This window comes from Electrophorus electricus, chromosome 1, assembly GCF_041902795.1.
Source record: "Electrophorus electricus isolate QZ-2024a chromosome 1, ASM4190279v1, whole genome shotgun sequence".
NCBI lineage: Eukaryota > Metazoa > Chordata > Actinopteri > Gymnotiformes > Gymnotidae > Electrophorus > Electrophorus electricus.
Genome location: NC_137497.1, coordinates 17,108,679 through 17,122,658, shown reverse-complemented (window position 1 = coordinate 17,122,658; position 13,980 = coordinate 17,108,679). Strand labels below are relative to the sequence as shown.

The window sequence follows — 13,980 nt, the reverse complement described above, 5'->3', positions numbered from 1 at the left end:
TGAATCGCAGCCTGTTGCTTCTTCCCGGGCTTCCCCTTATGCGTGCGGTAGAATGAGGCAGCAGCCCAGGACAATTCCAGCACAGGACAGAAGACTTGATCAGGTGGAGGAGGAGCATCATGAAGGGGAGGAGCCATAGGATGTAAGATAAATGTAAACAAACACAAATAACCCTACCCATAACGCAAACAGGGTTGTAACACCTTCAAATACCAAAACTTCAATTTTTCTGACTCATCACTCAATAACTCATGATTGTTTTGGTATGAGTAAGCAGGTATCACACCAAGTGCCGTAAAACATCAGTGGCTGGATCCAAGAGTGTCCATGTGAGCATCCACCACAAAGAGTCCAGTGAAAATCAACCGGGTCCACATGCTCTATTGGGGATATGCTTAATAAACAGGACCTCAACTAAGACCAAGACCTCAAACTATGACACTCAGTTCACGCTGTTTACATGATCCCAGCATTCATAGTCTAACTAATACGGAACCACGGATGTGCATGTAAACATAATTACTGATACTACGCACAACCCCCTCCCCAACATAGTAATTCTAGGCAACATTAAAATCACAGTAACCACACTTACCTTCCACAGTAACTGTGTATGTCTGTATAATCTCTTCATTCTTAGTGTCTCTGATGCTGTAAACTCCACTATCAGATGGTGTGGTTCCTTGCAGTTCCACAGCAGAGATGAGCGACACTCTCTGAGCGTATTCAGGTTTACACTTCAGTGAGTGTCCAGCCACTGTGCAGATCTGTCCACTAGAGGGAGAAGCTGCACATGTGCTGTTATAAATCACCTCAACTGACTCAGATATGAGCAAATCCAGCACCAGAGGTTCACCAGGCTTAATCTGAACTGAAGAATTACAGGCTGTGGAAAAAACAATTAGAATCTTCAATGTAATATACAACTGATTTGACCATGTAACCTCAGAACTGCAAATCTGATATAAACATTTAAACATTACATACAAGCTCCTTCTGTTTTTCCCCACATATCTGATATTTGAAGTTTACAATTCTATGTTCTACTTTATTTTCCCCAGATAAATAAAGTTCTCTCTGTCTACATAAATAATGGTTTAGTAACAATAACTAGGTAATCCATTGAGGACACTTACCCTCTATCTGCAGACTCACATCACAGAGCTCTTGACCTTTACAGGCGCAGGTGTACAAGGACCTCTTAGTGTAATCAGCATCAGTGATGGTGAGGGAGAGATCTCCCTTCAGGTACTGATCATGGGACATGTGAAATCCCTCCTCTGAATGGCAAGATATCTGGTTACACTGAGCCAGTATGTCATGTGGTTTATGATATAAAGTCCATGTGACCAGACCAGAACACGTCTGAGTGCAGGGGAGAGTAGCATCATCATGAAGATTCACCTTTACTGAAGGAAAAGAGCCTGAAAGACACATTAAGAAAAGAGTTTAAAACATTACAGTGGTGCTTGAAAGTTTGTGAACCCTTTAGCAGTTTCTATATTTCTGCAAATATTTGAACTAAAACTTCAACAGATTGTCAAACAGGTTCTAAAAGATAAAAATAAACTAATCAAACAAATTAAACCCAATATTAGACTGTCATTTATTTAGAGGAAAATGACCCAATATTACATATCAAGGCAATAAATATCAACTTGTAAACAATATTTATTATTTAGAATGTTATTTATTTTATCTGTCATATCCATGCATGATACGGCATATGTATCTATATATAATTATACATATATAATATATCCCACACTAAATAATTCCCTACACAGCTGCACCACAGTTGCTTTTAATGAAAAAATATCAGATTGGTATTGATATCAGGCGACATTGAAAAGCAAGACATCGGTATCAGATCAATGGAGAAAAACTGGTATCGTGCTCTCTCTATAAATGCAGTAAAACAAAAAATAATCAACCCATTCACTCAGGCTACTTAAATATTCTTGGTTACTCAAAGATGCATTTCTATGTAAGAGCAGAACTGACTGATACTGCTCATTAGTACGGCTGCAGGGACATCTGTGCCTTCTATGTCTGTGTCTACATGACCATTCTGGTGAGCTTTTAATTAAAGGGTTCTGAAATGCAAGTCTATTAGCAAAATGACAGGGAATCTGTCCAATTAAATTCATGAATTAAATAATTTTGACTCTGGGGGTGGGCCTATAGCAGCCTGGCCCTTCTCCGTGTTCTCCGTGTTATTAATAAAACACTACTGTCTATGTACATGCTACCTTAGCCAGCTGACTATCAATTTTATGTAATATAAAGATGATTAAATAATACATAAAGGTCAAGCAAGTTCAATAGTTCAGTTAACACACCAAAATCAAAGATGAAATTCTGATGACCTAAGAGAACCTGTTTTGACCATTTACCTGCTATGACTGTCAGCAGCTGTAACAGCAAAACAAAGTGACATCTGCTGCAGAATAGCATGACTGAGGAGACAAAAGAGAACCAGTCAGTACTGTACAGAGGAGACAGGAGAACCCAGTCAGTACTGTACAGAGGAGACAGGAGAACCCAGTCAGTACTGTACAGAGGAGGCAGAAGAACCCAGTCAGTACTGTACAGAGGAGACAGAAGGACCCAGTCAGTACTGTACAGAGGAGGCAGGGGGAACCCAGTCAGTACTGTACAGAGGAGACAGGAGAACCCAGTCAGTACTGTACAGAAGAGACAGGAGGACCCAGTCAGTACTGTACAGAGGAGACAGGAGAACCCAGTCAGTACTGTACAGAGGAGACAGAAGGACCCAGTCAGTACTGTACAGAGGAGACAGAAGGACCCAGTCAGTACTGTACAGAGGAGACAGGAGAACCCAGTCAGTACTGTACAGGTAGGAGCAGCTGAGTAAATCTCACAGTGATCACTATTAGGAAAAAAGTCACTTATTTACAGTACCCTGATTACACCACCTGCCATAAAAGAAACAGGACTAAAGCACCATCTATCCCACAGTAGAAACAGGACTAAACCCTACTACACCTCAGCAGCACAGTAATCCTCCTTTACCAGAGGGGGTTAGTCCAGGGTCCAGAACATCACAGTCCTGCCTGCCAGTACATTGTGTCACTGTTCAGTTCCCTTATTTGCAGCAGTCATGCTGTGTTTGATATTTCTGGCAACACTAAACTACTCATCAGACGGGGCTCATTTTCCAGTCATGTATGTAAAGCAACTTTACCACAAGACCTCTAGAGTGTATGACAGACTCACACACAGGATCAGAAACCTCAGCATAAATTACAGACATGTCAGTGGCTACTGGATTTACGTGTTACCATCTCACTAAAACATCCACGTGTGATACGTAGCTTTCGTTGAAAGAAACCAGTAAATATTTTTCACATATCTGCACAGAATTACATACGTGTAGGGGAATTTACTTAAAAATTCTGAAAGGTCATTTGCCTCCTTAAGAACTTCCGTGATTGGAGAAAAAAGCACCAAAACTTAACAACCCCCGAAATTACAGAAAACCGCCATTTACAGCAGGAAATTAAACTTGAAACTTGAAACATGAAACTTGAAAAAGGTGCAAGAATTCTTGCAGACGCTGCAGTAGGTAAAATGACTGACATGGCGAGAGTAAAATCACTAAGGAACGAGGGAAATGATTACATTACCGCACCTGGCCATGTCAAATGAATCCTGTCTGAATATTCTTAACACACATGAGGTTCTGAATCCGGTTCTGTGCACCCACCGCCCTGTACAGTTTCCCATCTGATCCAGCTCATGAAAGACTTGATGACCCAGAACACCTGAAACTCTCCGCCTGTGGATGCACTGTTACCAGTCTTAAATGTACATGACAAACACAGAAATAAACCTGAAACAGTTTTTCTTTGGGCTGATAACCTGTTCCTGGCAACATGCAGAATCAATTAGTCTGTAATGCACCTATAAAACAGGAGTATTGTAACGGTCAGTAATTTGCGGACTGTCCCCTTAAGTTACGTTTACGTAAAAGGCGTGTGCACGTAGCCCACGCGGAAGAGTTGGTTTTGTACTGTGCGTGACGGACGTTGCCGGACCCAGCTCTTCATTTATCGTTATTTACTTCTTTAGAAACGCGTTATGAGCTGTGGATGTTTTTACAACTCATGTATGAGCTGTCTACAATACTCCAGGAGCGAGCCTGTGTCACGTGGTGAATAAACCAGCAAGTTTACTACTAAACTGAGTGAGTCTGGTCAGCATCTCCTCCACGTGTTTCACAGGCTTCTCTCTACCAGTTCCAAAGATCTCCTCGTCTGGGTTGGAGTATAATTTAAACAGGACTAACTCCAAGTGTTACAGTATGTACTAAAGTACACAGTTACTGTAGGTGCAAGGCAGGTGTTCTTAATAAAGTGACCGGTTAGTTTATGTAGCAACATTCGTACTTGGGATATTTATCTAACGACCTCGCAAATATTGTGGAGAAAAATGTGTGATAAAAAATAGAGGCAGTGAAACCCACTGGCTAATCACAGAGTGCGACAGTGCTTTTGAATATTATTATTATTATTATTATTATTATTTAATAGCAATAAAGGTTTGTACGCCACATGGACATGATCTCCTACCAAACGCATTTACTGAGGTAACTGCACGCCAGGAGACACACAGTCCATCTACTGAACTGCAGCATAAGAAGGCAGAACAGCACGCGGAGGGAACAAAGCGCGCAGCTACTATCGCTCAGTGCACGAGCTAAAGTCCCTCAATGAACACATGAACCCGTTCAACAGTCCGCGAGACCAACCAGAGTTCTTAGCAGACATGCAAACTTTAAAACAGCTGCACTAAATATTACATATTAATTTATTATCTATGCAGTTGCCTAGTTGCGTTCATAAATCAGACTTTCTGACAGCTAGCGCGCATATTTGGACGGTAATCAGAAGTACATCGACATATAAACACTTTTAAACTAACCGCTAGAGATGTTGGAACTTGAAATGTCAAATTTTTTCTCCTCCAAACCCTTGTCCAAACCCTTGTCTTTCCCTTTATGGTTCTTTCAAACTACAATTCACCAAGACACACAAGTGGCAGGCCAATCCGTTTCAACTCAGGCAAGCATATATGCTTGCGGATAAATGTGAGTGTGCGGTTTATTTGTTTTTTCACGTGAAAGTTAAGAGGTGCGGTGTGACTGCGCAGGATGCGAGCGCCCCTGTTCCTCTCCGAGCAGAGGATAGGCAGCCGTATCCACGCAGTCTAAGCCACGCCGACCCGAAATGGGAACCCGAGTTTGACTTCAGCTTTCTGTTCGAGTACAGCGGCCGAGGCGGAGACACGGACACGGAGAGACGTTTGGAGGCAGGTCGCCGATTGTCGCGTAAGCTCAGGTTCAGTAAGATGATCAAGTGTATAAATTAATATTTTATATTAACTGTTACCTTATAGAAACCATAACCCTTGCCGTTCCTGGCAGCTTCACTAAATATTACATATTAATTTATTATCTATGCAGATGGATACTTTTTCCGTCCTATATTGCTGAGCCGTTATGTTCATAAATCACTTTCTGACAGCTAGTGCGCATATCTGGACGGTAATCAGAAGTACATCTATATAAAAACTCTTAAACTCACCGTTACAGATGTAGCCTTTCAACCTGAAACTTGATTCAAATGTTTCAAAAATTAAACCCGCGTGTAACCTCTGCCTAAAGGCGCCCTAATGAAATCATTCAGAGGGAGCACATCTCAGAAATTTCGTGTTAGATCAATGCAAGTTAGCGCGGTGCCTCCAGAAATGTGTCTAGTACTATGTTGATAGTAATAAATCCTTTTAAACCCTCTCATGATTAATGACCCGAATGAGTCACAGATTAGTAAATACAACAAATGACACTTAATTTTTTAAAAAAACAAAACAAAACGTATATCCCTGCACAAAAGAAAGCAATCGCGAAATAACAGAAGCAAATCACAAACAACGAAAACCGATTCAACATAAGTATGACCGATTAATGCAGTCACCTATTAACGTCACCACAAGCGGCGGAAAAAACAACGTGAAAAAATACCAATATTAATATTTCTCTTACCCTCAGAGGCTTCAGTTGCAAATCAACCACATTGAATAATTACTGAAATTAGCAAATAAACGCTCAATAAAAATTGGTCAATACAGCAACTTAGTACGTGGATTTTCACAAACGTTTGTGTTAAAAGGCAAAATCAACATTTGCTGTGGTGCTTTCACTGACTCACAGTTTATGTAAGAAAGTGTATTGTTAGCCATATGCTATTTGGAAATGATTTCATAGACAGTATTTATATAAATGTTCTTAGATACAATATATAAAATTCATTTACACTCTGCTATTGTGAGGACACCAATGGACAAGATCTAAACAGTCAATCGAGTTTAGAGTTTAAAAACAAGTGTCATGTTTGTCATTTCAGTAATGGTTTGTTATGGTCGGTATAAAATATGTGCAGATTAAGATTAAGGTTAAATTTATCTCTTATGACACTAAGGGTCATAGCATATATTTAATTAGGCTAATATTTTTACAAATAATACTTACACTGACAACCCTCCCTGAGAGTGCACACTAGTCTGCTTTCCAGTCAGGAAGGTCTTTATAGGTTGGGGAGGGAGGACATACAGCATTGCGGCATTATACTTCCAGATCTGAAGATACTGTGACCTCATCTGTTATAAACACTCCTGTGGATGGACTGAAATACATTTTAGAGCTGCCATATTTTTCTGATAAATTGTACCTATTGAAATAAGACAACCAATTCGATGACAATCATCATTTTTTTAAATGGGCCACTACAAAATGCTCCCCGTCAGAGCGAGCACAAGTAGCAACCCTCTTGGTGGACTTAACCAGCACACCTTCCACTAATGTGTATGTCTCTGCTCTCTCAGCTGTATATGTAGCCACTCACCTCACCCTCACAGGCGCTGGCCTGGAATATGGAGATGCCAGTTTGGAAAACATTCTAAGGGATCAAGAGAAACAAACCAAAATTAATGCTAAAATTGATGCCTAAACATTTTTTAAATCAGCATTAATGTACATTACTCAGGACTGTGTCAATAACATGTGTTTGAAAATGGAGCTCCTTTGACAAAAGGAGCTTCTTTGCAGTTAACCAGATAACTCTGTATCCCCAGCTAGTGAAGCTTAAGTGCTATTTAATTGTTGTTTGAAATAACAATCAGTCATTTTCAGTAGCACAGGTCATTGTACCGCAAATGTTAACTTCAGATGAAGTGGAAATGACTTCATTAACTTCATTCATTCATTCACCCACAACTGATAACCAAGATGTCTGAGAGAAAACTTGCACTGTGTCCGACACAGACAGGTTAACGAGCAGCTAGTTAGCTCGGTCTGTTGGTCTGGCCACTAACTTTGCCCATTAAATCTCGCTTTTACAGTAAAGTCTGGACGTACCGAGATGGGGAATAAAAGCCATAGAAAGAAATTGAGCGCAACAAATTGAAGGGAAAATGTAAAAAAGGGAGCCTGGCTTCACTTACCAAATGCTGTAAGTCAGAAGTGTGGCAGGATGCTGGGACAGCAACGGGAGAGCCAATAAAAATTGGAGAAGCACGTTGGAACAGACCAATGGTGCTCTGCGGCCTTTTGGAGAATATTGGAACAGGCCAATGAGAGGACGCAAGCTCTCTGGAACACACTGGAACAGAAAATCAGGGTCAGTGGAATGAGTCAACATATTGAGACGGACAGACCCACAAAAGATAAAGAAAATGAAAGCTAAACACGATAGAACCAACACACTGACAGAAACACAACTGGGAACAGGTTACAAGGCAACAACATGAAATGAAGAACACAGGTGACATGAACAGCAAACATGATAGGACCTTAGAATAAATGGAGGCTTAGTACAATGAACACAGGCTGAGTGAACAATAACCAGAGACAAGACTGGAGAGACACTAGAAATATATACACGAGTTAACAAGGAATATATACACGAATTAACAAGGAACAATTAGAAACGGGAGAAAACAGGCAGAACAACCAGACAAGGGGGAGTAACAGAAAAATCAAAACAAAGAAGCTCATGGAAAGAAAACCAAGTTGTAAAGCCAAAACAGAGCACGACAGGATTGCTGAAGTGACCGAGATGACAGGGAGGGGACAACCGTGACAATGCAGATTAATAATAATAATAATAATTACTCAGATATGCAGGAATATACAGTGCAATAATAATTACTCAAACATGCAGGAACATACAGAGTAAAAGTTACTCAGGCCTACAGGAACATATAATTATTCAGTCATATAGGAAGAGTGTTCCAAAGTAGGACACTGAAGGCACTGACGTTTATACCTAAAATGTTTGTTGAAAGACATTTACTCTACAACACAGTGCTCCAATATTCCATCATCATCACCATCATCATCATCAGTCTTTTCACCCTCGTTGAAGCACACTGGGATGTGACGCAGCTTACATATGTAGTACTTATTAATACTACTATATAGTAGTATTTATTTAGGTAGTTTGTTAGTTATCTATGTATTTATTTCCAGCTTTTAAAACTGTTCTGTTGCATCGAAAAGCATGACATTTGTTGTTTCAATAAAAGCAACTAATAAAACTAAATGGACTGTTGTGCATGTCATTAAAATCTCATTGCTGAGTTGTGTACATACATCCAGGGTTTGGCAGAATACTTTGATGGTTGAATAATGTGATGTATTCTATTACAATACATAAAACAGTAATTTATTCAGAATACATTTAGAATGCACACAGAACACATCTTACTAAGTCACATTTAAGAGCAAAAATAGTTTATATATTTTAAATTGAAGTTCTAAATTGTGAACAGCTTATCATTAAACAAAACTGATAAAATGCCATCAATTTATGACTTTAGAAATTAAAGAATTATAAATCATTATTATTATAATAGTGCTCTTATAAAATACTCCACCTTACTTGATGGTAAAAGTTAAGTGTTCAAACTTCAAAATGCTTTTTCTCACTATTTCCACTTTATTCTGTGGTGACGTAAACATTGTAGAACGAATCAAGCACGAGCACAAATCCATTGGTTTCATTTCTGAAGCGGGAGGTTCAAGTGTGACATTTAGCGGTGAGTTTAAAAGTGTTTATATGTCGATGTACTTCTGATTACCGTCCAAATATGCGCGCTAGCTGTCAGAAAGTCTGATTTATGAACGCAACTAGGCAACTGCATAGATAATAAGTTAATATGTAATATTTAGTGCAGCTGTTTTAAAGTTTGCATGTCTGCTAAGAACTCTGATTGTTCTCGCGGACTGTTGAACGGGTTCATGTGTTCATTTAGGGACTTTAGCTCGTGCACTGAGCGATAGTAGCTGCGCGCTTTGTTCCCTCCGCGTGCTGTTCTGCCTTCTTATGCTGCAGTTCAGTAGATGGACTGTGTGTCTCCTGGCGTGCAGTTACCTCAGTAAATGCGTTTGGTAGGAGATAATGTCCATGTGGCGTACAAACCTTTATTGCTATTAAATAATAATAATAATAATATTCAAAAACACTATCGCACTCTGTGATTAGTCAGTGGGTTTCACTGCCTCTATTTTTTATCCCACATTTTTCTCCACAATAATATTTGCGAGGTCGTTAGATAAACAGCCCAAGTACGAATGTTGCTACATAAACTCACCGGCCACTTTATTAAGAACACCTGCCTTGCACCTACAGTAACTGTGTACTTTAGTACATACTGTAACGCTTGGAGTTAGTCCTGTTTAAATTATGCTCCAACCCAGACGAGCAGATCTTTGGAACTGGTAGAGAGAAGCCTGTGAAGCACGTGGAGGAGATGCGGACCAGAATCACTCAGTTTAGTAGTAAACTTGCTGGTTTATTCACCACGTGACACAGGCTGGCTCCTGGAGTATTATAGACAGCTCCTACATGAGCTGTAAAAACATCCAAAGCTCATAACGCGTTACTTAAGAAGTAAATAACGTTAAATGAAGAGCTGGATCCAGCAACGTCCGTCACGCACAGTACAAAACCAACTCTTCCGCGTGGCCTACGTGCACACGCCTTTTACGTAAACGTAACTTAAGGGGACAGTCCGCAAATTACTGACCGTTACAATACTCCTGTTTTATAGGTGTTTTATAGGTGGTCCTCCTGTCTCCTCTGTACAGTACTGACTGGGTCCTCCTGTCTCCTCTCTACAGTATTGACTGGGTCCTCCTGTCTCCCCTGTACAGTACTGACTGGGTCCTCCTGTCTCCTCTGTACAGTACTGACTGGGTTCTCCTGTCTCCTCTCTACAGTACTGACTGGGTTCTCCTGTCTCCTCTCTACAGTACTGACTGGTGTCTCTTTTGTCTCCTCAGACATGCTGAGCAGGTGTCACTGTGTTCTGCTGTTACAGCTGCTGACAGTCATAGCTGGTAAGTGGATAGAACAGGTTCTCTCAGGTCATCAGAATTTCATCCATGACTTTGGTGTGTTAACCAGACTATTGTACCTGCTTGACCTTTATCTTTATTTAATCTTCTGTATATTTAATAAAATTATTATTAAATTAATTAATAAATTCTGATGGTTGTTTTTAATAATTCATTTTGCGTTGCACAGCGTAAACGATGCCATCCATTTTTATAACATTAAAATGGATAGTAAACTTGTTTACTGCATTGCTGCTATTCATGAGAACTGTACTGTATAACTCACTGTGGATATGTGGCTCCTTGTACCTACTGTACAACTACAGTGTCTGTCTCACTCATAGACCCCATTCATAGTCAGCTGGCTAAGGTAGCATGAACACAGTGATCCTTTACTAATAATGTCATAACCTTTTTTTTCAGAACACTGAGAAGGGATAGGTTGCTAATGGCCCGCCCCCAGAGTGACATAAAATTAATAAATTTCATTGGACAGATTTCCTGTCACTTTGCTAATAGACTTGCATTTCAGAACCTTTTAATTAAAAGCTCACCAGAATGGTCATGTAGACACAGACATAGAAGGCACAGATGTCCCTGCAGTCGTACTAATGAGCAGTATCAGTCAGTTCTGCTCTTACATAGAAATGCATCTTTGAGTAACCAAGAATATTTAAGTAGCCTGAGTGAATGGTTGATTATTTTTAGTTTTACTGTATTTATAGAGAGAGCATGATACCAGTTTTTCTCTACTGATCTGATACTGATGTCTTGCATTTGATTGTCGCCTGATATAAATACCAATCTGATATTTTTTCATTAAAAGCCACTGTGGTTCAGTTGTGTAGGGGATTATTTAGTGTGGGATGTATTTTATATATGTATAATTATATATTATATATAGATACTTGTATCATGCTGTATCATGCATGGATATGACAGATAAAATAAATAACATTCTAAATAATAAATATTGTTTACAAGTTGATATTTATTGCCTTGATATGAAACATTTTCCTCTATAAATAAATGACAGTATTATTTTGTTTCAACCAGACCATATGGAGCTGTCTTCAATCGTATTAGCTTTTCAAAGCTTCAAATGTGAAGTTTTACATTCATTTTTGTAGACTTTTTAAATTCCAGTTGCCTAACTCTTTCTGGCATCATCCACTGGTTCACTGCATCACTGTATGTGACAGTTTCTCTTCCGCCAGCTTGCCTGAACGTTGGCAGATTTTGACAGTTTTCAGTCTGTTCTGCAATGCTTTCCTTTGTACAGTTATCCATGCTTGGTTAAATATGTGGATTCAGAGCTGGAATAAATACTAACATACCCGTTAAAGATGTTCCTACATGCTGCAGTATGTTTTTCCATTTTTTATTTTTGTTTATTTTTTTGGACAGCTAATAAGTTAAAAACAATTTGCAGACACTTCAATACTGAACAAAGCAGAATATCCCGATACATTTTAGACCGTTTACATCAGTGTCCAGGAGACATTCCAAGAACATCTTTACCTTTACAGCATTTGGCAGGTGCTCTTATTCAAAGCCAATCACATTTTAAAGCAAATTCTAGCTGGTTATTCATTAATAGGTCTTTGTCATTGCTGTACATCAAAAAAGCTGTAATACCAATAATATACAAGAAATACTTCTAAAAGAGCAAGAATTTGCCTCTCCAAAGCAAGACATGCCTCTTTCGTCCGCATCAAAATTTTTGCTTGTCTTAAAAGTCAAATCCTAAAACCTTGGCAGGTTAAACAACCAGAATTTTTGATGCACCTTGTTCCTCACTGCACTAGTGCTCTGCATATGTAAAAATGAAGACCCAGAACATGCAAAGATGTCATCAAAATATAGAATAGTTGCTTTAAGGAATCTAAAAACTACGATTGTCAATATTTGTTTATCACAGCTGCTAGCTAGTGTAACTAGTTAAGAGTGCATTACGACCAATATCTAGCTAAGGTTAGCTACTTTGAGTGGTTACCTACCTAACCTAGCTAGCTGCTTTACTTGGCTATTTTATTCTGACATGTTCCAATCAAAATGAAATGAATAATCTCTTCTGATTGTTTTCTGAATCAATTCTTGATGATTCAGGGTAGCTAGCTAACCTAGTAAATTTAGCCACCTGGTCAAAGTGTAAAAGCCATGATTATTAAGGTTGTCTGCCAGATTTAATTTAAAAAAAGAAAGAAACAAGTTCACATGAAATGGGCCTTTATGAAGACATTGCTTTAGCCAGCGATGCTGACTTTTGTATCATAGCAAGCTTTAGCTAGCTAACCTAGCTAGTTAGATACTCGATAGAAATCTGATCATTTCCAATGTACCATTACGGGAGGAGAAAAAACACCAAAATAATCTAGGGTGAAGTTTAAGATAGCATGTTAACTAATCATCGGCATGTGAGTGACTATATCAGCTGATACCTGCCTGTAAAGTGTCCTTGAGTCTGAGAAAGGTGCTATATACATGTTAATAATAATAATAATAATAATATTATTATTATTATTATTATTAGCTAGCAAGATGAAACAAAAAGCATCAGGGAGATGAGGAAGAAAATATGTTACTTGCAGGTTTGTCACCATGGGGAGATTTACAAGTGGGTTCTTACAACGCGACACATAAAAAACTGAACGGAGCCCGAATGATGTGATATTGTTAAGGGACTGAGGGGGCAAAACGTTCAATTAATATTACACATACAAGACATTTAATACACGTTCACAGTAATCATGGTTTATACATTGAAAAAATGCATCAAAAACAAATAATATGAACAGTTCCATAGCTGGATACACCTGATATATTAATGGACAGAACACAGGAGTTTATGGAGAAACAACCTCTGTGCTTGAGAGGAAATAAGATATTTTAACATACACTAAATATCAATCACAAGGTCCAGTAATACACAGTCCAGTAGTACGTTTTAGTAATGCTAAAATGAGACAGCAGTGTACATGTCGTCACACCTGGTGTTTGTGACGTCACTGAAGCAGATATATAAAAAGGCTCATCTGGTGTCATGGTTACCATTTGGACAAAGTGCGCAAACTGAACAAACCAAAATACAAACTACAAGTATATTCAACAATTGTTATTTCACATTTTCCTGTGGATAAATTGGATTATTGTCAGTATACATTTCTCCGATATCAAAGATAGGCCTAAATATTCTCTTTAATGCAAACCGGGAAACGTCTATATGAAAAGAGTGCATAAAGGAAATAATTTCTTTCTATGTTTCGTTTTGATTGCGACTTTAATGTCTTTATATTAAAAGCTTAATTTTGCTTTGAAAAGTGCTAAGTTTTGGATTCATTTCAGATGTCCCTTAAATTCGCGTTCCTTTCGTCATCGATGGCACGCGCCTTCACTGAAATCAGCGCTTGGTCTAAAAGGAAGAAGGTCCACAAAATGTTTTATGCCCGTTTGTAAACTTGTCGGCGTCGAAATGTATCAGCACTGTAGTGGAAAATATATTTGTAATACAACTTTTCTATTTTGATTTAAAAAAAAATCGTTTCACGAAATATCAGTTG

General features: G+C 38.8%; 1 long non-coding RNA gene across 1 annotated transcript; it reads right to left on the bottom strand.

Annotated features, from left to right (window-relative positions):
- Nucleotides 1–5,722: 5,722 nt before the first annotated feature.
- Nucleotides 5,723–9,909, bottom strand: LOC145657462 (uncharacterized). The gene is made up of 4 exons (XR_014123140.1): nt 9,852–9,909; nt 7,525–7,682; nt 6,927–6,980; nt 5,723–6,606 (listed from the first exon to the last, which is right to left on the bottom strand). It is a non-coding gene; the product is annotated as an uncharacterized LOC145657462 (long non-coding RNA).
- Between the last annotated feature and the right edge of the window lie 4,071 nt (nt 9,910–13,980).